This window comes from Cervus canadensis, chromosome 6, assembly GCF_019320065.1.
Source record: "Cervus canadensis isolate Bull #8, Minnesota chromosome 6, ASM1932006v1, whole genome shotgun sequence".
Classification (NCBI taxonomy): Eukaryota; Metazoa; Chordata; class Mammalia; order Artiodactyla; family Cervidae; genus Cervus; species Cervus canadensis.
Window position 1 is genome coordinate 4,700,533 of NC_057391.1, and position 23,448 is coordinate 4,723,980.

Consider the following 23,448-nt stretch of genomic DNA (forward strand, 5'->3'; position numbering starts at 1 on the left):
GCTTCTGGGGAGAAGGAGGAAGGGAGAGGGGAAAGGGAGAGACAATCTGCTCTTGTGTAAAATGAGTGAGGTGTCTGTGTAGTTGTTTCTTTACTTTTCTTTCCGTTTTTTTTCCTATTCTTTTTTCTCCCACAACATCCCACTCTAGTCTGAGACTGAGGATATGAACTGAGGGTCCGAGGCCCACACTCATGGGCTTCACTCTCAGCCCAACTGTGAAATCTTGGGCAAGTCATTACCCCCTGTTATCGCAGTCACCTCATCTGTGAGAGGTTGGTAAGGAGGCATTTGAAGAAGCAGAAGAAGTAGATGAAGTCCAGCACCTAAGTGAGATGCCATTGGTACCAGCCAGAAATTTCAGAGAACCTACTTCTACCATCTCCATCATCCTACTTGGCCACCCAAGATGACTTTCTGAAATGCAACGTAAACCTTGTCTCTCTTTTCCCAAGGACTTGAATAAGTACTTCAGGAAAGATGATGATCAAATGGCCAGCAAGCCTACAAATAGGTTTTCAACCTTACTAGTCATCAGGGAAGTGCAAATTACAATCAGAGCATTCTCACAAGAACGGCTTAAATGGAAAAGTCAGAAAATGTCAAGTGTTCCTGACAATATGGAGCCACTGGAATGTTCATGCAGTACTGCACGGACTGTAAATTGGGGCTACCATTTTGGACACAAATGTTTGTTCTCCTTGGGGAACCTGCATCCTCTAGGATGCGTTGATTCTACTTCTTGGTATAAACGCAACAGAAATGTACATAAATGTTGATCCAAAGCCACATACAAGAATCTACACTGCAGAACTTTTCACAGGAGCCCAAGGTGAACACAGCCTGAATGCCCCTCAGCACCAGAGCAGTGGACAGATTTTGGTACAGTTGCACAGTGGAATAAAATTTAGCAATGAGAATGAACACTGTGAAAGAATGCAACATGATGCAACAATGTGAAAGAATCCCAAACATAATATTGATTGAAAGAAGTCAGACACAAACACCGCATGACTTCATTTACATGAAGTTCAGAAACAAGACAGCTAACGCATGGGGTTAGAAGTTGAGACGGGTTTCTTTGCCGGGGATGGTGTCTGGGAAGGTGAGTGAAGGGGGCTTTGTGCGCTGCTTTTACCTTTCTGTTTTTTGATTGGTTACAGGGGTATGTTCGTTTTGTGAAAATACAATGAGCTGTAAATATGTGATACGACCACTTTTACAAATGTGGGTTGTGTTGCAGTAACAATCTTCCACGAAGTCTCGCACCTTTCCAAGCCTCCTCCTAGTCTGGGGAGGGTCTCAGCTCTGCACTGTCATTCCAGGCCCTCTGCTGCCTGCTCCGGCCATCTCCCTGCCTTAAGCAGCAGGACAGAGCGTAGGTCTTTCCACAGGCCAGGATGTTTCTCTTTTTTTTTTAGGATGTTGCTTATCTTTGTGTCTTTTCCTATGTTGCCCCACTGCCTAGCATCCCCATTTTTGCCCACCTCCTCATCCTTTCCTAAACCCCCCATCCCCAGGTGGGTCTGGGACCCCTCTTCTGAGCTCTCACAGTCCCCATACTTCCCTTTATCTCGGCTACTCCCTTCATATGGGTTTAATATTATTATCACATGGTCTTCCCCAAGATCAGGCCCTATGGCTGACTCATGACTCCAGTGCTCAGCATGGAGCCTGGCATAGAGGATAGTGAATGTTTGCGAAATGAATAAAGGAATGTTCATTCTTATTCTGAACTCCTGTTGGCTCCCTTGTAGCTTCCCTCATTTAATCCCAGGCTAGGCCCCAATCATTGTCCTGTGACAGTCTCCCAGATAGTTTTCTTCTCTGGGATCCTGTCTCCCATGTGATGAGTTTCTCTGTCCTCTCTCTGTAAGCTGGAAATGGACACATATTCCGCCTCTCTGAAACCCTCACCTCCTTCATTCCCACTACACTTATCTTCTCCTAGGGCAGAGGTAGTGATCAGTCATCTAGAGAGGAGAGCTGGGTCAAGCGCCTTTCCCCCACACTCCAGTCCCCAGGGACATCAGATCCTCTCATTACAGATACCATGGGAGTGGTTAAAAAATGGAGCAGGGTGCTTGGGGCTTGGGGGCCAGATATATAGTGAACTTCTTATCAACAGAGGTGTGCAAATGGGAACTTGCTGACTGCACTCAGGAGTGCTATTGATAGGTTAGATTCGGTCCTTTCAACCCAGTGGGGAAAAAGAAATGATGTCAATTGAGGTATTACTGTGTACCAGGCCCTTTACATGTGTTACCTCATAGACTTTGCACAATTGTTCTGGGAGGAAGGTGTTACCATTGTCCGCATTTCCAAGATGATGAAAGAGGTTCAGAGAAGTGAAGAGTCTTGCTTGGAATTTAACTTATTAGGAAAGAGCTAGAATTTGAACCCGGGTGTTTTCGGCTCTCAAAGCTTGCCCTCTTTCTAGAGCACGTCTACCATCCTGTGATTCCAATCCAAGGAAACATCTGCGATTGCATTGTGCCCAGCCTGTAGAAGGCATGATGTGTTGTGTCTCCAGCCTCTGGGGGGCCCACTGACCCACCTTGGCTGAGTTTCTGGCCAAGGGTGGCAGTGAGGGTCAGGATCCCTGAATGCATCGGCATTTGACCACAGAAGAGAGACCCTTTGAGTAGCAGCAATCATTCCCAGGCCATCATGGACCTCAAATGAGATGCCAAGGACTCAGATGTGATTTCACTATAAATGGTTTGCTCACTGGTGTTTGACCTCTACTTTCCATCAATTTGATTTGCAGTTCCTAGTGTTTACTGATTGGGAAAAAAAGTTTAAGCTAACAAAATCTCTCCCTACTTCTTTTCTACTTTGCTGGATGTCACAAATTAAGAGGTGTTTCCATGCAGTGACCTTAAGAGTCCCATTGTTTCCTGTGAATGAGGGGCCCTGGCTGCCTTCCACCCATATTTCCAGGCCTTTATAGGGAGGCTGGTCATGGGCCTCCTTCTGGCCAGTGGCTGTGAAGAGAGCCGGTGAGAGTCGCTGCTAGGCTGAGGCTTGTCAGAGGGGGTGTGAGTTCTCCCCCGGTGCTCTCCCCCCACCCCCTAATGAGGGAGCTAGTCTGGTTCCATGAGTCACCGCTCAGAAAGAAGCTGCCTGGAGAGCTGCAGGTCCCACGGCAGACTCCACAGGAGAGAGACACAAGCCTTTGTTGTATTAAGCCAGAGAGACTGCAGGATTAATTTGTTACCACTGAATAACCTAGCCACCTTGACAAACGCAGTCCCCACAGCCCCCCTTCAGCAATGCCACAGCACCCTGTATGTGTCAGGCACTGTGCTGGGAAGAGACACGAGACACAGTGGGTGTCCTCACCCTTGACGAGGCAGCAGATGAAAACAAATGAGTTTTTATAATGCAGAGTGTCAGTACTGTGACAAGAAGAAATACAGCATCTACAAGGAATCCAAAGAAAGGGTGGACACGGTGGAGGGAGGAAGAAGTCACAGAAGGCTTCCCGGCTGAGAAGTCCCTGCTCAGCTGGGTTGCAGTGGATGAATAGAAGTCAGTCCGACGGCTGCAAACTGGTGGTTTGTACCATTTGGTCAGCGCAGTATTTTAAATGTTAATAATATTTAAAAACGAGGAGCCTTGTAAAATTCTGGGTTTGGGTTTCACTTTAAAAACTCAGGATGAAGGGATTTCCCTGGTGGTCCAGTAGTTAAGAATCCACCTTCCAATGCAGGGGATGAGGGTTCGATCCCTGGTCAGGGAGGTAAGATCCCACATGACGCAGGGCACCTAAGCTGGCCTGCCACAACTCCTAAAGCCTGCATGCTTTAGAGCCAGTGCGCCACAGCCAGCGAGGAGCTTCCACACATGCAGCCAGGCAAAGTCTTCATGCTACAGTGAAGAGCCCATGCACCAGAGCGAAGGCACAGCGCAGCCCCCACCCCCCAGAAAGAATCCAGCTCCAATAACTGGTTGGAGCCGGCAGTGGCATCCCCTCTAGACAGGCATGGCTATTCCAAGTCATCTCAGTTACCTTCATGCATTTGCTCTCTGCCAGCCAGCAGACAGTTGGGTTTGCAACCCCTGAGCGTGCAATTCTCATTAGACTTTCTCAACCCAGCAGATCCTTTCCAGCCATGAAAAGTCTGAAGAGCCATGAGCCAGGCTTGTCCAGCCACTTCCCTCTCCCAGACCATCGGAGACTCCAGGAGCTCCTCATGGGAAGCATAAGAGGTCCCTGCCTCAGCTGACCATGGCCCGGAGTGGGAGGAACCTGGTCCAGCCAGGGTGGGGGAAAGGAAACCCCCTTATGGTCCCAGAGAGGCAGGCCTGCACCTCACCGCCCACCCCTTGTAGAAGACATGCGCTACTGGGTTTTGACTGCGCAGAATCAATTCCTCCTCCTTTAGTAACAGTCCTTTGATTTTCTTTCTGGGAACAACCCCTTCCTCAGTGTTCAAACTTGGATTGAGTCTAATCAAATCTCAAGGCTCTCCATCGGCCAAGAGGAGGACACGGGACACGGGCAGGATGGCTTGACCCCTCCTGGGACTGTGACTCACGAGAAGACTGAGGCAGAGGGGAAACAGCAGTTGTGGCTGATGCATCCCAAAGGGGAACTTAGGGAAAAAATGACTTCAGTCCCTGCTCCCAAACTCCTAGTCTGCCCCGGCCCCGATCCTTTCCTGGGTCTGACAACCAGCCTGGCCTTTGATTCTGGGAGCTGATGCTCTCTTTATAATCCCTGCTTCTGTCTGAGTGAGGCTGATTGGTTTCTGTTGCTTGCTACCAACACACCCTAACTCATACCCAGCCCCTCTCAAAGACTGGTATGAATGGTTTGGGTTCATACCAGATTTCCCCTGAGCACCTAGCTGGTGCAGGCTGTGGAGTCAGGCCTTCCCTGTTCCCAATCCTCAGCCCCTTCGTCCCCCTCAATCAGAGCCATCTTCTGCCGGCCCAGCCTCACTAGGAACTAAAGGCCCGGCATCCCTCCCAGGCCCACCGTCTGGGGTCACCCCTAGCTGTCCTGACTACTATCCGGCCGCTGCCCTGGGCAGCCTGGCAGCTCAGGGTCATCTGCCCAGCAGTCTGACCCCTTCTCAGGGTGTGGCCTCCTCTGCCCTCCCCAGGACAATGCTTGCCGCAAAGCTTGTGGCCGAGTCAGAAGACATCCTGCTTGTGGGCCGGCCTGGACTCTGGAGCCGTGCCTCTGCCAGGCTGGGATTTTTCTTGGTCAAGGACTACATTTATCTGTTTCTATGTCTCTATCCTGCTTGTACTTTCATTATCTTTATACTGAACAAAAGTAACACTCTCCCTTTTAACCTGTAAAACATGTATTTGAAAAGGGAACACGAGATCCTTCTCATAAACAGATCTCATAAACACGAGATCCTGTATTGTGTTCTATACATGGAAAGTAATAGTAAAAAAAAAAATACACGGAAAAGACAACATTGTTATTCATTTTCAGCCAGAAACTCTTGGCAGCTGAAGACTGGGTCTCTGTCTTGGAAATGAAGATCAACAAGCATTAGAGAGGTCTCAAGGAGGTGCTACCCTCCAACTGAGACTTCCCCCTTGATGGAATCAGCTGAAAAGGAATTAACTCTCTCCCGGGGGTATTTGACTTGTGCCTGAATAACTCTCCAAGTAATCTCATAGACCACTCGTGGTTGGCACCATGGATGCTGCCTCAGCAGCCAATGTCTGCTTCAAGATCCTGTGGCCAGCTGGCTGCCAGGACCCGATCGGTGCTGCCCTCTGGGGCTTGACCACTGCTGTCTGCCTGAAATTGACCTTTGCTGCCTGCCCCATGCCCATCAAACACTGGATTCCAGACTGACCAGGCCTGGACAGTTACTTTGCCCGAGTAGAGAGCTTGGTTCTAGGCTGAGCCATCCCAGCAAGGTACAGAAAGGTATAAGAATTCACCATTTAGAGCCCTCCCTAAATGACAGGCACTATGATAGCTGTTTTATATATATCACTTCAAATATTGCCACCTTTCAGTCATTCATGTATCACCTTCATGATTTCTGCGGTTATCAGTGCTGTTCATTTACTTAGTGTTTTTCTTTAAATCGATTTGCCTTTCAAAAAAGCACAGAATTTTATTTTAAAAGTAAATGCTATATTATTTCCATAAATCATGGAGTCTAATATGCTACTTATGTTTCCCTAACATGCATCAATTGTGAGCTATTAAAATAATAAATATTTATCCTTATACCACCTAAAACCATCACACACACCATCAATCACACATGCACCAGCCTTTGGGAAATACTACAGCATCTTAACTAATGCTCACACATGCTTGGAAGAAGGACGGTTTACAGACAAGAATGTGGAGGCTCAGAAGGGCCCCATTCTGATGTTCATAGGTGGAAAGTCTAGGGGCTGAGATTTGCATCCAAACAGCCTAATGCAGATGCCTAGACTATTTCAACATTGGTGTTTTCCAAATGGATTTTTTCAATCCAAAGAATCCTTTAAAAATGAAAATGTGTGGAAACCCAATATACATGTGTGTGAAGTCACTTCAGTTGTGTCCAACTCCTTGTGGCCCCATGGACTGTAGCCCACCAAGCTCCTCTGTCCATGGGGATTCTCCAGGCAAGAATACTGGAGTGGGTTGCCATGACCTCCTCCAGGGGTTCTTGCCAGCCCAGAGATCGAACCCACATCTTATGCCTCCTGCATTGGCAGTTGGGTTCTCTTTACCACTAGCACCACCTGGGGAGCCCAATCCAATGTATAAAATAGATAAAATTGCAGTTTAAAACTTTGAATGGCACGGTCTCGGGTGGGTCAGGGGAATTTCCCTTGCTCAAATTCACCCTAGGGTGGTCCCTGGGAGTCTGCCTCGGAAGCCTGAGACTCTGAGGAACAGTATTTTAAGCCTACACTGCACCACCCTTTCTTGACTCTCCTTAGCCCAATTTTCTCTATAAGCCACACTTCTGAGGGACAACTTTTGAATCTATGCTATCCTTTCTGGCTGGACGTCTTCACCCTGGGCTTTTGCCATCTTGAAATCTTGAAATTTTCCATCTTTCCTTCCTGAAATCTTCCACTGGCATTGTAAGCCTTACTCTGCCGTCATTATTCACTCACGGAACGTATAACCGGTACCCAGGTTTTCGGACGGCACGGGGGGCTGATGGGTCTCAGGCCAGTGTGGGAGAGGGGCTCACACAGACCCAGCTGCGCACGATCCGGAATCCCGTTTTCTCCCTCAGCTCCTTCTCCCGCAGACGCCTGGCCACACCCTGAGAGGGGTGGTGACTGAGGCGGAGCCAGCAGAGGGGACCCAGCAGTGCTGGCTGGCCTCAATGGTGGGACGCCAGAGGTCTTGTCTGACTACTCACTAATGTCCCCGCATTGCTGCTCCCTTTAGTAACCACCGCCTGATGGAAGTCGAGACTTAGACTCATACTCCCTCAGAACCCCAAACCTTCCCCGCAGCGGGAAGACCAGTTTATGACTCTCCCAGCGTCTGCAGTATGGGGGCTCTGCCTAACTGTGGGCCGTCACAGGCCACCTCATGGTGAAGCTGATTTGGCCCCTCAAAACTAGAGTCCATCCCCCACTGAAGTAGGTATTCCCCAAAGTCCTTTGTCTCCCAGGAGAGAAGACTCTGTTGCCCTAAAATATGGAAAGATCCTCATAGAGTTACAGTACGTTTTAAAGATTCCTAAAGGACATTCAGCCTTGCGGTGCCCCCGACCAAGCCAAGGCTGCTACCTTTTTTCCTCAGTCTTGGCAATGGCCCTGTCTTCTCTGAGATGCCTCCATCTTTGGAAGGCTCTGAATGTCCCCATAACATCACATTTGGGGTCTCCCCTGTGCTGAGGGACCATGTCTAAGTCAGGCCTTCTCCCTTGGTAGTCCTTAATTTGAGTCCATTAACAAATGCAAAACAAGTCAGTTCAAGCCAAGTCAACTCAAGTCAACTCTACTCAACTCAACCCAACTCTGTGCATTTGTTGTTGTTGTCCAGTCGCTCAATCTGAACTCTGCGATCTCATGGACTGCAGCACACCAGACCTTCCTGTCCTTCACTACCTCCTGGAATTTTCTCAAACTCATGTCCACTTAGTCAGTGATGCCATCCAACCATCTCATCCTCTGTTGTCCCCTTCTCCTCCCGCCTTTAATCCTTCCCAGCATCAGGGGCTTTTCCACTGAGTCGGCTCTTTGTATCAGGTGGCCGAAGAGCTTCAGCTTCAGCATCAGTCCTTCCAGTGGATATTCAGGGTTGATTTCCTTTAGGATGGACCCCCTTGCAGTCTGGTGCATAATTACTGCATACTCATACCTCAATGCGTACCTACCGCACATCTCTCTGTCTACTACCCTGAGTCAAGCTCTTGTTTGGGAAAAGTTAGAATCTGACAACCAGACACAATCGTTACTCTCAAGGAGTTTTCTATTTTGAACCTATATTCAGCACAAGATTTCCTGAGGGAATGAATACCTTCCAAAGGGGCCACAGAAAGAACATCCCTCTCTGGCTTGGAGACAGTCCGACCAGTAGCTTAATCCCTGCGGTCGGTGACACAAGACTTTTCAAACTGCCCTTGGACTTGTCTGACCTCAGTACTTCAGACTGCAGAGTCAGTGGTCTCTCACACTTCAGAGTAGGATAGTTTATTCATAAGTGTCCTGAGTAACTCATTCATTTGTTTATTCATTCACAAACATGTATTGAGCATTTTATGTGCCAGGTACTTTACAGCCATTATACCTTTTAATTCTCACAGCAATCGGTGTGGGTGCAGAACCATTAAGTGGTCAGCTAGGATGTAACTCAGTCCTAATTCCAAAGCTTGTTCTCTTTCTATCTCATCCCACTGTCTCTTAGAACAATTGAGTAGAATCCATAATAAAGCATAGAGATCACCAAATGCTTAAACAAACACATTCTATATGGAGGGAAAGAGTGGATTAATGAATATTTTATGTGAGGCAAAATCCCACCTGACCAGTTTAGTAGAATGCTTTGAGAAGTGAACTATATACGGAGATAAAGGGTGACTTTTACAAAAAGCCTTTGTCAAGTTTTCATCCCAAAGCCTATTAATAAAATTGATTCATTACAGAACTGGACAGAAGTGGGTGGTGAGTGGGAGGGAGTCTATTTTTGCATGGATAAAGAACTGGCTTAGAGACAAGAAAGAGAGGGTGGAGAGAGATGGGTGCTTTTTCAAACAGGGAACTAGGATTCCCCAGGAATTGGTACTGAGTTTGGCCTTATATAACACCCAGGGCACTAGCATCGAGCCCCTAGCGTATACAGGTCCTGCATTAAGCATGGGGGGTATCCAAACAAGCCAGACTCAGTTCCCCTCTTGGAACAGCCCATGAAAGGGGATGCTCAGGGTCAGCTCTGGGTTTACAGAGAGGCTCCTGTGAAGCGGCGTGACCTCGGAGAGGAACTGAAGAAGGCTGCTGGGGGATGGAAGGGAGGACCAGACAGCACTCAGCAAATCTGAACCCTGGGACCAGCTCTGCCCCCGACTGGCTGTGGGACACTGGACGAGTCCCTTCCGCCTCTGGCTCCCAGTTTCTGCTCCTATACAATGAAGAAGCTGGACGAGATGAAAGGGCTGTGGTGTCCTGGATGGAGGACAAGGATTTGGAACAGGGCTTGGTTATGAGAAAGTCTGTATACACTGTGGCCAACACGTCTCCTTCTGTCCCTGCGCGGTGGTGGGAGAGACCACTCCGTCTCTGTCTCTCTCATTTGTGAAAAGTGAGGATGAGGCAAAGAGCCACGAGGTCTGTGATGCTGGGGCTCAGAGCCCAGCCTGGAATCCCTCAGTGGCATTCTCTGCGAGTGACTCAGCATCATAAATAGCTCCCATCTGGATGAGCAATGATATCTATAGCGATCAAGCGATCTCTATATCCACACACACTCTCTCTGTGCAAATATGTGGCTCAGTGTATGCTAAATACGAGGTGGCCTGGAGACGTTCCTCCTCTTAAAAGACTATTTGGTATGAAACTCAAGACTGTTTATTTAAAGAAACAAGTTTACAACTATGCACGTTGGATTACTGGTAGTGGGTGGTGAGGAAGAGGCGAGGTGGATGGATGAAGGGATGCTGGGTGTGATCCAAGCTTGGGGGCCACCTGGAAGAGTAACCAAGGCTGACTGGCCCACCTTTCATCATTTAGTCTGCTGCGGGGGTGGGGGTAATGAACATCACACATGAGATGCTTGAGGTCCTGGGGTGGGGGTGCAGAGCGGAGTGTTAAGCTCATCAACGCAGAAGCTCAACAAAAGGCATAGGAGCTGGGAGTGAGAGGAGAGTAAGCTCCCAGCTCTGCTCTGCCCTGCCATTGATCTTAGGCAATTCGTTAGTTCACTCATTCATCTGTCCAACAAATACCAACCACCTAAAAGGTACGTGGGCCACTTGGGATACAGACAGGAAAAAGAAGGTGGAAACTCAGGCTTAGCCACCTGCAGCTGTCCGTCTTCAGGCAAGTCCTTCCCTTGCTCTGTGCTTCAGTTTCCTCATTTGTAACCTGGGGGTGATACCTCAGGTGTTTTGGGGAGGGAGGGTCATCATTGAATAAGGTAGCACACACAAAGACGTTCTTCTCTGTTGTAATGTGAGCTAGCGCCATTCTAACGTGTTGCCAGACTGACCCATCTCATTCCCACTGGGGAGTGCTCTTGGTGACCACCATGGGGAAGTAACGTCACGACCACCTTCACCAGGAGTGGGGGGCGCGCTGAGCACCGCGTATGGGCGTGAGCCTGGGCAGCACCCTTACTTTGCTTCCTGGCTGAGCTGAGAGGCAGGAGCCTTCAGTTACCAGGCAGAGCCGGCAGCGTGCCAGAGACCCACAGACTTCCCGGAGGGGGAGAGGGTGGTAAGGGCGGAGGGGAGAGGGCTGCAGGGGGTGGGGCGGCTTCCTGAATGGGCACCCCTCCCCAGACCCCCCTGACAGATGAGCCCTTGCCCCTGTTGAGGCTGCACTGATTCTCTGGGTTCTGGCAAAGGGCTGGGCAGTTCAGGAGGGGTCCTGCTTGGCAGGAGACCCAACCCTGACCCCACCTCGCCTGCTCCTGACAGCAGCCATCCATCTTAGTCTCTGGTTCAGGCAATGCAGCTGCGGTACCACTGAACACACTGCTTTCTGGCTTCCTTGTGATTTCTGACTGGTGTCAGTGGGTGGGATTTACGGTCGGTCAGATCTGGGTTTGAGTTCTGGTTTTGGGGAAATCCATTCCATTTCTCTGAGCCTGTTTCCTCCTGTATAGAATGGGGCTACTAATAGCACCAGCCTCATGTATTGTGCCATATAGGTACTTGTTACTGTTATTGGTTAGTTAATATTAGAGTTAGTCACTCAGTCGTGTCCAGTCCTTGGTGACGCTGTGGACTGTAATCTCCCCAAGCTCCTCTGACCTTGGGATTCTCCCAGCAAGAATACTGGAGTGGGTAGCCATGCCCCCCTCCGGGGGATCTTCCCGACCTAGAGATTGAACCCGGGTCTCCTGCATTGCCGGCAGATTCTTTACTGCTTGAACCACCAGGGAAGCCTCTAGTATTATTGGTGGTGGTGTTACGTAAGATAATGCCTGTGAAGATTTCTATTACATGGTAGCCCCTGAAATCCTAATTGCCTTCCTCTGCTCTCTTCTAGGAGGTAGCAGATATACCTAAAAAGGCAAAGGGTACCCAGTAAGTATTTGTCGATTGAGCAATGCTCAGCAAATTTGCTAGATTTGCCTTCACACGGCTCGGAAGAACGAGGTCGATGTTCCGCTCCCACGTCGTAGGTGCGCACAGTGCGCACACAGGGGCTGGAAGCGGACGTGATCCGCTCGGTTACTCACTCACAGGGGAGAGTGTGGGGCCGGGCGAGACCCTGCAGCCCTCACTCTCTCTCTCCTGCTGCAGTCAGCTCCTCTCTGGGCTGGACGCCAAGGCCTCAGCCACTGCAGGGACCTGAGCGCAACCTGTCATCTCCTCCTCGAATATTTTCTCTTCCTGCCGCCACCAGGGTCCTGCTTGCTGTGACACACGACGTGGAGATTCCGGTCTCGGCGACAGAGCTGGGGCTGGGGGGTTGGCCCCAGGTCAGGGGTTCCAACAGGTCAGCCCACTCGAGGACCTTTCCGTCACTGGCAATCTTCCGGGACCACCCTGGGTAGCACAGCCCTAACCCGCTGGGTCTCAACAGCTCCTGGCGTCATCACCTCCTAACAGAATCCCCTCTGCCCCCTCAGCCCCTCCACTGAGAGAGGAGTGGAGTGAGGAAGGGCCCTGCTGCTGGCTGCCCGGAGCCTGGCACTTAGCAGGGCTTGATAAATATCTGCTGAGTGAGTGAATGAACACGTAAATAAGAGGCTGGATGACTGTGCCAGGCCCTGTTCTAAACGTTGGTAACAGCGCAGTGAAAGGCCATGCGGGCTGCCTGCTCTGGGGAGGCTGACAGTATTTGAATTTAAAGCTAGCAGCTGGATTGGCAAAAGGGCAGAGCTGCTTTTTCCTCACTGGTGAGGTGGGGGTCGGGGGAGGCGGGTCTTTGGTTGGGCCTGCTGGCTGCCGGGAGCGCCTCTGAGCAGGGTCTGCGTGTTGAGTTGGGAGGCTGACCCTGATAGGCAGTTTGGGGTCAGTAGATGTGAACTGTTACATTTGGAATGGATAAACAGCAAGGTCCTACTATAGAGCACAGGGAACTATATCCAATCTCCCGGAATAAACCAGAATGGAAAACAATAAAAAAAGAATATGTGTATAACTGAATCATTTTGTTGTATAGCAGAAATTAACAAAACATTGTAAATCAACTATACTTCAAAAAAAAAGGTGGGGGGGCAAGGAGAGAAATGTAGGTGTTGAGATCAAGTGCTTCGTGTCTACCTACTGCTTTGCCTGGCACATAGTAGGTACTTAATAAATTTTGTTTGGTGAGTGAAGGGTAGGCAGAGAATGTGTTGGGACGACACAGGTCCGGAGACTTGTGGGAATCAAGAGTGTTAACTACTGGAGTCCTTATGACTCACACCAGAACGGGGCTTTGCTCTTTCTAGAGCTTTCGTGCCTGGTGATTCGCCCACTGGGCAGCTGAGGGACCCATTTGGCACGGGTTTACAGGGGAGCCCTCTATGCCTGGTGTCCGTGTTATTGACATAAGCAACAGGATGGTGACCGCAGCTTCAGTGTAACTGAGTTGTGTCGAGTCCTTCACATCCACAATCTCTAATCCTCTCGTTAGCCTGGCAAGGCCAAGGTCATCCTCCTCATCACAGAGGAGGGCACAGATGCTCTGAGAAGTGCTAATCTTGCACCGCTGGAACCCGGGTTTACTCTAGAGTGAGGTGTTATAAAGCTCACAACCTAATTGGGACCCAAAGAGGGAAGTGGATACTTAAAACACGATGAGCCACCCACCTGAGGGTGGGCTGGTCAGAGGAGACTCACTGCCAGGAGGCAGTGGGAGGGCTTCCCTGAGATAGAGTCTGGAGCTGAGGCTTAGGGACAGTGGGGCTGGAAGGGTTTCCCAGGCATAGGGAAGAGCATCTGCAAAGGCATCAAGAGAGCATGGTCTTCCCAGGCACTTGGAGGAGTTAGGTTTGGCCAGAGCCTTGGGGAGAAAGAAAGATGAGGCTGGCAGATTGTTGGTGCCAGGTTGGGGGGCTCAGTTCAGCAGGGTGTGGGCTTCACCCCGAGGATCCTGGAGGGCCCTGCAGGGCTTGGCTTTGAGCTCTAGAGAGCTCCTTCTGGAAGGGAGCTGATGTGGCTGGGGGGATGGGAGGACTCAGCAGGAAGGCTTGTGTTTGATGAGGCGCAGGGCAGAGGAAAGAGCCTCTCAGCCCCCAGGCTTGGGCGGTGTGTTGAGTACAGAGCTGTGGGTTCTCTGCAAGTCAGCCCTCCGGTTGGCTGACCCGCCCTGCAGAGTTGGAAGTCCTCCCGCAGCTCCAAGAAGACCAGTGGGTCAGGTCGTCATCTCTGCCCCAGCCTCAGCCCAGCTGAACCCTCCTCTGCCACCTGACTGCTCCCAAAATGTGTCCTAGCAACCTCGCAGGCTTCACCTTGGCAACTGCAACCTCTGCACTCCCTATTCTGGCCGGGCTGGAGTGGAAGGAGGAGTTGGGGTCCCTCCTGTACACTAGACTGGTCTTGCACCCCTGGCTGCCAGCACCTCACCCCGGGGCTGATCGGGTGGAGGCTGGCCTGTGTGATGAGGGGTGTGGACACTGAACAAAGGCCCTGGACTGAGAGCCTCGTGAGCTGCATCCTGACCGCAGGGCTGGTGCTCTGTCTGAGTAAACTCGGTCAAGCATCTTCCACTCCCGGGGCCTCAGTGTTCCCTTCAGTAAAATAAGGAGATTGAACAAGACCATCCCTAGTGTATAATATGGTCTTATTCCAGTTATTCCTGTGTTTAATCTTTTCTGTGGTTATTGTTGGATGCTCTGATGATGGCATGGATTTTAGTGTTGGACTCCAGGCATTTAAATCCTGGTTTGCTTGGACAAGTCACTGCATATTTTTGAGCCTAGAGTACTTTCCTCTATAAAGTAAATAAATCTCATGCTTTCTCACCCAAAGGATTGAGAGTCAGGTGATGGTATGTAGGAAAGTGCTTTGTAAATGACAAAGAGCTACACAAATGTTACCTATTTCATCACATGGACAGTGCTCAGTAATGATGTATTAGACGCCAACCACCCCACCAGCAACAAGGGCAAGCATTCAGTGATCTTTAGCACAACAATTTCATATTTCACAACAATCAGTAAGGCAGCTATTATTATTCCCATTTTCCAGGTGAACAAATGGGGGGCCTCCATGGTTAAGCATAGAAGGAGCTCAGCCAGACTCCCTGGCTTCAATATTTGACTGTTCAAAATTTAGTGAGGTGGCCACACCAGCATCTCGCCTCTCCATCTTTGGTTTCTCCTCTTGCCTCAAGTCAGGATCTAACTCAGGGTCTGGTGGGTACAGCGGCAAGCCTGTCATTTTTGTGTGCATCTTCCAAATGGCAAGAATTGACCGCTTTCTCAGGCTTTCACAAGCATGCCACCCCCTCCCAGGAAGTCTCGTTAAAATGCAGATTCTGATTCCATGGGTCTGGGAAGCAGCTGCACTTCCTCATTTCTAATACGTTCCCAGAAGATACTGACTTTGCTGGTTTGTGATCCCCTTGGTGTAGCTGGGTCCCATGTGTGCGTGCGTGCTCAGTCGCTTCCATTATGTTCAACTCTCTGCGACCCCATGGACTGTAGCCGCCCCCCCCCCCAACCCCCGCCCCAGACTCCTCTGTCCATGGGATTTTCCAGGCAAGAGTACTGGAGTGGGTTGCCATGCCCTCCTCCAGGGGGTCTTCCTGGCCCAGGGATCAAACTCATATCTCCTGGGTCTTCGGCATTGCAGGCAAATTCTTTACTACTGAGCCTCTGGGGAAGGCCCAGCTAGGTCCTAGAAGACTTAAAAGTGAAAGTGAAGTCGTGTCGGACTCTTTGTGACCCCATGGACTGTAGCCTACCAGGCTCCTCCGTCCATGGGATTTTCCAGGCAAGAGTACTGGAGTGGGTTGCCATGCCCCCCTCCAGGGGATCCTCCCAACCCAGGGATGGAACCTGGGTCTTCTGCATTGCAGGCAGATGCTTTACTTTCTGAGTCACCAGGGGACTTTATCTTATTGAATCCTGGGGATCAGGTTTAATTGGCACCAGGGTCACAGATGGGGAACTGAGGCTTGAGAGGCAAAGCGCCTTACTTAATCCATCACTGTGCTTGCCCTTTGCCTGACCTGCTCAGGATCCCACCATGTGCAAGACATGGGTTTGAACTGCTTGACTAATGTTGTGCCCTGGGGGTTGTGGGCCTAGCAGCGCCTCCAAGCTGTGTGGTCCCTGCTTGAGCTCTGTCTCCACAACTGAAGCAAGCGGTGATCTCTGAGTTCCTGTTTGGAGATGTTTGTTTCTTTCACTTCATCAAGAACAGACTAGTTTTAGATGCTGGCTCCCTGTGGGAACAGGGCCCTGGCCCAGGAAGTGTCCCTGCAGGGGAGTGAGCATCTGAGAGTTAGGATGACATCCTGCACATGAATGACTCATCTTTCAACCTCTTTTGGAATCCTGTCTTTATTTGAAAATATTTTGTATTTTAATCATCATAGATTTTTTGCATTAATCTTATTAAAAAATACTGCACAAAAGGATATTTGTGCTGATGGCTGAGCTTTTTAGCACCCCCTTACATTTTGCACCTAAGACAGGTGCCTCTCCCATCTGCCACCCCCCCAGCCGGGGCCGGCCCTGTGTCCTCTCCTTCCCTCTCTTGCCTCACGGCATTAGGATGCTGCCTGCGAGGCACTGCGGTGCCCACCCGGCAGCCAGCCAGCTGATGGATTATTTCCCAGCAGGAGAATCCATCATTTTGCTTGCCCTTTGGCTGACCTGCTCCAGAGATGGCAGTGGGGACTGTGGGTCTGAAGAGGTCCCAGGGATCTCTCTGATGTGGGCTTTGCCACGTCAGGCCCCTTATGGCTAGGGAGATGGAGGTAAATGACTCAGAAGTTAGATTCTGTCACCTCTCTGCTTCAACCAGTCTTCAAGGCCCTGCCAGCTCTGCGCTCTTCTCTACCACCTTCCCCTTTGCTCAGTAGGTTTCTGTCCTGTGATCTCATCAGGCTTATTCCTGCCCCAGGCCCTTTGCACTTTCTGCCTGGACAGCTGCTTCATGGCCAGCTGCTTCTCCCTATCCAGATGTCGGTCTCCATGCCTCTTCCATCAAGCCTCCCCAGCCTGTCTTACCTAAGCAACCCCACTCTCCTTAGCACACCTCCTCTTTTATTTCCTTCCTAGCACTTACATAACTTGGTGGAATTATATTTGTTTACTCGCTTGCTTCCTCTGTCTCCACTAGAATGTGTTTTCATTTCATTCTTCACTGACTTTCCAGCTCCCGCAAGAGTTACTGGCCCATCACAGGTGCTCAGTAAGTACTGAGGGGCCAATGAGCCATATCCTGAGCTTCAGTTTCCACATTTGTGAAATGACGTACAACCCTAAGCCCATGCTGTCAGAATCAAACGGCCTGGGTGGACTGGCTGCAGTGTTCCCATTTCACAGATGATGAACCTGAAGTTCAGAAAGGTGCAAGGACTTGCCCCAGTTCACCCAGCTGGGAAGGGCTGGGGCTGGGGTTCTCCCCAGTTTGGAGATGCGCCCACTTTCATGCCTGGCTCAGAGGAGACAGTCAGCAACACGAAAACTGGATCTGAGTGCCTCTGAGTATCTTGCCATCTGGTGCTTGAACTGCAAGACCCTACTTGCCCGCCCGGCAGTCACAGCTCTCTGACAAGTCAGAGACAGGAATTCTAAAGGCTGGTTTTTGTGGAACACAAAGTCCTGCTTCTCGCCAATGGAGAGATACATTTTCTCTGCATTGGCAATTACCACCCTGAATGTCTGCGGAACGATTCTCATCTTCCAGGCACTTTACCAAGATTAACTTCTGAACCCCATGCAGCACTGCTTGCTGCAGTTTGAGGGGGTGCCTGGCGGACTGTGGGCAGCAGTGTCTCTGCCACAGGGGAAGCTGGGGTTTGGAGGGGCTTGAGGCCCCCAAGTCAACATCTCCAGGAGTTTATTTTTCTGAGAGCAGTTTCTCCACTGTCCAAAATGCCCTGACCTTCTCGAGGATTCAAGGATTCTGACTTTCCCTGCCCATTTGTTCATTGGTTCAGCAGCGTATCTACAAATATTTACTGAGACTATCCTAGGCATTCTTATAACCCTGAGGCTGCAATGGAGAACAAAATAAAATATATACTGTCCTTACCCTCCTACAATAATGGATCTGTAGGGGAGACAGATGACAGTGTCTAGTAACTGGCTCTGTGACTCTGGGTAGGTTCCTTTCTATTTCTGGGCCTTTGGGTTTCAGTTTATTCTCCACCCCTAATTCCCCCTGCTTAAGAGACTTTGATGACTTCTCGCTGCAAAAAAAAAAAGAAAAAAGAAAAAGAAAAAAAAAATGCAAGATGGGAAACTTCCCTGGTGGTCCAGTGGTAAAGAATCACCTTACAAAGTAGGGAACCTGAGTTGATCCTGGTCAGGGAACTAAGATTCACATGCCCGAGGGCAACTAAGGCCATCGCCACAACTACTGCACCCACATGCTCTAGAGCTCACGCCCTGCAACAGGAGAAGCCCATGCACCTCGATTAGAGAAAGACCAAGTGCCTCAACAGAGACCCAGAGCAGCCGTAACAGCCACTGGCTTGCAGACAAAAACCAGACAAAACCAAGGTGGGCCTCCCTGGCCTGATCCTCAAGGCCCCTCAGTGTGGGGCTCTAGTTGAACTTTCCCGGCACATGTTCCCTGCCTTCCCACCCCCATTTTGCCACATTTTTATTTAACCAACGCTCATTTGTCACTTTCTCAGTGCCAGGCACTGTCTAAATGCTTCACAAAATGTAACTTGTTTAATCCTAACAGAAGCACCTTGAAAAGTGTTGTAATTCTCATCTCCATCTTAAAGATGGGGACCCTGAGACACAGAGAGGTAGGTAATTTGCTTGAGGATACACAGCTGCTAAATGGACCCAGGCAGGCTGGCGCCCACCCCCTGCATCCTGCTGCCACTCCGTGCCCTCTCTGCCTGTTTCAGACACTAACCCTACCATCTCCTTTTCTAGATACAATTCAGCAGACATTGCCCACTTCCAGGAAGCCTTCCCTGATGTCTCCGAGGTTGAATGAGTTCTTCTTGTCTCTGGGTTCCCGCGACGCCTTGCACATCTCGCCACAATAGCCCTTCCCATGGAAGACTGTTGTTCTGGTTTGGGTCTTGTCTTCTCTGTTGGATGCTGAGCATCTCAACGGGGGAGGCTGTGTTTCACCCTCTCTGCTCCCTCTTGCCCAGCCCAGCATTCCCGGATCATCCACTCTCCATGCAGCAACCAGAGGCAGCTTTTAAAAACAAAACTAATTTTTATCACTCCACTGCTTGAACCGTCCAGTGACAATCCATTGCACTTAGAAGGCTTTGCATGGGCTGGTCCCTGCCCACCCCTCCTTATTTGCCGCCACTCCCGTCTCCCTCACTTGGCTCCTAGCCACTTTGGTTCCTGTCTGTCTGCAGACAGTCCAGGCTCACAATAGACACTCTATCGAGCTATTTCTTCTCCTGGAACATTTGCCCCACGTCCACACATGACCGACTGTTTTTGTGATTTGGGCTTCAGTCCAAATCACAGTCTTTGCAGACAGACCTCCCCTATTGTTCGTTTGCTTAGATGTTTTCACCTTTTACTTATTGTTAATGACTGTGTCTATTGCAAGTCTGTAAGCCCCATGAAGCAGGGGTCTGGAGGGTCTTGCTCAGCACGTGGAACAGTGCCTGACATAATAGCCACTCAATGAGTTCGTGTTGAAGGAAGAGTAGATACTCTCCAAGGTCTCTTTGGGGAGCTACAATTCAACTAAGCCTGGATAATATAATATAATTTATCTAATTTGGCCTCATCTCAGGCTAAAAGCTGGGATAATTTCACAAGCTGAAATTCATGATCTTCATTACCTTCCTACTTCTTACCTGCAACCATGCTCCTAGAAATAAGGCCACTTTATTGACTATTCTCTGCTGACTTCTCTTCATCAGGGATGCTTAAACTTCTTATACATGTTTTAATTTGCCCAACTAAGATTCAAGGAAACTTGTGAGATATTGCCCTTACCATTTTGCAGGCAGGGACATCCCTGAAAAGCAAGACTGTTGACTTGCAAAGTGCCCAAGCCCAATGGGAGTGCACACACTCATCACAGCCATCACATTTCATCAATAACAGGGGAGACATCATGCTCCAGGAAGGCACAAGAGCTGAGTCCTACCAGCGCCTGGGCCAAACACTACTCATTTAACACCCCAGAGGAATGGCTATCTGTAGCCAAGAGGGATGTGCAGCCAAATTCAGGGCAAATGGGAAGTCTTCACGTGCTTCTGGTTAAAGCAGGCAGGATGGACACACATGCACAGAATTAAGGTCTAGGTGTCTGACTGCAGAGCTATTGCTAATGTGTAGCAGCTGGAACAGAGGTACCATCATCCTCAACTTTCTCCAAAAAGATATAAGAGGGAGCTGTGTCAGGGTACCTCAGAGACCAAGTGTCAGACATTGTCATCCTCTTGAGAACCAGAAAGGACCCTTCTTGCCCTACTTCTGCCTCTTCCTTCCAGCTTCTTTGAGATGGGGAAGAAAATGGCATCTCAACTGGAGGGCCTGAGAAACTCTAAGGCCTAATCTTTTGGGCGAAATGGAGAACTGAATAGAAGTCTGGGTTTTAAGTTCAAAGGCCTTGGCTCTGGTGTCAGCCCTGTAGGAACTTGGATGCATCCCCAACTGTGTCCCTTGTCTTCTTCATCTGTAAAACATGGCTGTTGGGTTGGATGATTTCCATGACTTCATACCTTCTATATTTATGAACTTATGATTCAGATGACTTGAAAGGGAAGCTCACTTTTTTTCTTCTTCTTTATGGGGCTCTATTTGTCTTTTGATCAGCTTTGCCAATAGTCACTGGCCCCTGGTCACTGTATAGGTAGTAGAGATTACCCTGGCTGGGTAAAATCTGTAGAGAGTTGATGTGCCCTTTGCTTTTCCTAAAATAGTTTCTCTAAAGCATGTGGCTTGTCACCATAGTGTGGGCTTCTCTCAAAACTTTATACTAAGGAACAGGAATGTTCAGAACACATTAAGAAGAGAAAGTCATGGTTTGAGTTAGTGACTTCTAACATGGAATGCCACTTGAATGGCAGAGGTTGTTGCTAATGTTAAAAATATTTCTGTATGAAATGACAGGATGTCTTAGCTTTGCTTCAAAATAAGTCTGTGTTTGTGTGTGTTTGTACATGTATGTGTGATTAAAGTGGACGTGGGTACAGAGTGGACGTGGGTACAGATGAAATAAATTACCCAACTGTTGAAGTTAGATGATGGGTATATGGGGGAATAATAAGAATATTATACTATTCTTTCTATTTTTAAAAAATATTTGAAATATTTTATCACAAAAGGGCCTTTGGAGACTGACTCCAGCTTTCTCTACACTCTCATTTCCTAGTCCCCATCCTGAGGACCCTCTGTCACAATGACATCACCCTGGTGGCTGTGGTTTTACACGTGAGGCCTCTACACACAGTTCCATCTGTTCAAGGTAGTTTTCCTCCTTTCCTCACAGTTCATCACTCCTGCCTCTGTGATCTCACAGCCTCGCACACACACTCACCTTAATTACAGCACGATCATATCATATTGCAATTGTTTACTTTTCTGCTCCTTGTGCTGGTCTGTGTCCTTTTCAGGACACTTCTCTGCCTCCCTAGTTCACAGCCAGGGCATGTAAGAGCCCTCAGCACATGTTTACAGAGGGACTAATATCAGGAATAGTAGTTATTATTTTTTGAGCACTTATTATGTGCCAGGCACTGCCCTAATCTCATTACATAGGTGTTTCATTAAAGCCTCACTACAAGTGGGTACTACTAACCTGTCTTCTCAGAAGGTCACTTCCAAGGTCACAGGCTAGTAAGTGACAGAGCTGAGATTTGAACTCAACTGAAACGACTTGGCCTTTCTTTGCACATCTGGTATTTTAAGACTTCCCTATCAATCTTACACAAGTCCAGGATTTGTGGAGCCTGAATTTTAGGCTCAATTTTGCTACAAAATTGCTAACTGACCTTGGGCAAATTACCTTTGCCCCCTAAGCTCGGTCTTCCCATCTCCCAGTGAGACTCTCAGTAAGCGAGGATCACGTGATTCCAGGGCCCTCCCTGCTTCAGCAGAGGAAAGGTTTCCTTTTCCACATTTGATCTCCTGTCGCCGAACCGGCCTCCCTGTTTGAGAACCTCCCAGCTTCTCATCCTCTTTTCTTGCCACTTGCAACCTCCCGGGGTCAAGCCATTTTCACAACCTGCTGCCCAGGTCCCCTCCTTCCCCCTTCTTTCCTTGCGGGCTTCACTCTGGAGGTGGGGGCGGAACCCTAGGCAGGAGGGAGGGGGAGCGTGTAGCCGCCGGCTTCGTGAGGCTTCCCCGCGGTTTCTCGGCCCCCTTCCCCCCACGGAAACTCAGCCTCACACTTTCTAGGGATGTTCCGGGGACAGTCGGAGTCAGTGATTGCAGCTGCCAGCCTTAGGCATCTGTGTTAGGCTCTGCGATGGAAGTCCGCGGTCCCGAGCTAGCCGCGGAGGTGGGGATTTGGAAGAAAGAGGGGGCGGCGCACTCCTTCCTCTTAGCCTAGGCCCAACCTGCCCAGCTGTAGCCCGGGACCTTTTGTGCCCGTCTCCCCTCCCATCCTCTTTCCGACTTCCAGCTGGGACCCGCCATTGCACCGCCAGGCCTTGGCGAACTGCAGACCCAAGGCAAGAAACGCGCGAATATGACTAGGCCCCCTCCCCTGATCGCCTCTGGCACTGCTCTGGGGGAAGTCGAAAGACCCGCACGGAGGCAACCACCCACTCCCAAGGAACGCGGAAGGCCCCAGCCAGCCCCCTGTCTTTGTTCGCGGCTCGCTAGGAAGCTGGCGCCCGGCGAGAGCTGTCCGCCGCTACGGTGCTGACGCGGGGAACGGAGCCCGCGGGGGCGGAGGACTGTCCTCCGCGACCGTGGTACTGAACCCAGACCGAACAATTAGACGAGCCGGCCGGGCGGGCGCGGTCCGCCGGTGCGAGAGCTGACCCCAGGGAGAGGACGCTGCGGGGCGCGGGAGCTGTCCCCGAGGTGGTGCTGAAGCGAGTTGGAGCCCGTGGCGCCCTCCGCCTCGCCCCGGAAGAGCCGGCGGCAGCGCAGAGCTACCCGGAGAAGGAAGGAGGGCGGAGGAAGCCGCCCTCAGGGAGCTCAGCAGCGCGGGGCCTACGGCTAGGGTCTCTCCCGCGAACCTGCTCCAGCGGAGGAGGTGGCGGCTCCGCAACGGAGAGCGAGCGCGAGTTCTACGAACCTGTTGGAAGCTGCAGCTCCACCGCGGCCGACCAGGGCGCCCGGGACCGAGGTTGTGGAGCGCCTCTCCCTGCCCCCTCTTCCTGGACTCCTCCGCGGAGGCGCTCCCTCCTGCCCGGGCTAGCACATGTGCACGCAGGGGGCGCCGAGCCCCTCTTCGATCCGCCCCGAATGCCCGTCGGTCTGCAGGGCGCCGAGTCGACAGGCCTCCCCCAAGGGCAGACCCGCTCCCAGGGAGACCCAAGCTTCCTGAGAAAGGAGGCGGGGGCTGGCGACGGGAACGAGAGAGGGCGCCAGCAGAGGTGTCAGTAACTCAGAGGGAGGCATAGGGGAGCTCCCCAGGGTCATTTCTGTCCTGAAGTTTAGAGACAGCAGGGTCCTGTTGCTTAAGGGACAAAGGGCATCCTGCTTTGGAAACATCTCTCCCCCACCCGGCTTCGTTTCTGGGATCAATGACCAAATGCAGACCTTGTACCTGCTCT

General features: G+C 50.4%; 1 protein-coding gene across 1 annotated transcript in view; it reads right to left on the bottom strand.

The window, feature by feature from the left end:
• The window catches only part of CPLX2 (complexin 2), an 87,202-nt gene extending 63,958 nt beyond the window's left edge, over positions 1 to 23,244 (bottom strand). Inside the window, exon 1 of the mRNA XM_043470671.1 lies at positions 22,968 to 23,244. The gene's annotated coding sequence lies outside the window, so the exon portion shown is untranslated. The remainder of the gene's footprint in view (positions 1 to 22,967) is intronic.
• Between the last annotated feature and the right edge of the window lie 204 nt (positions 23,245 to 23,448).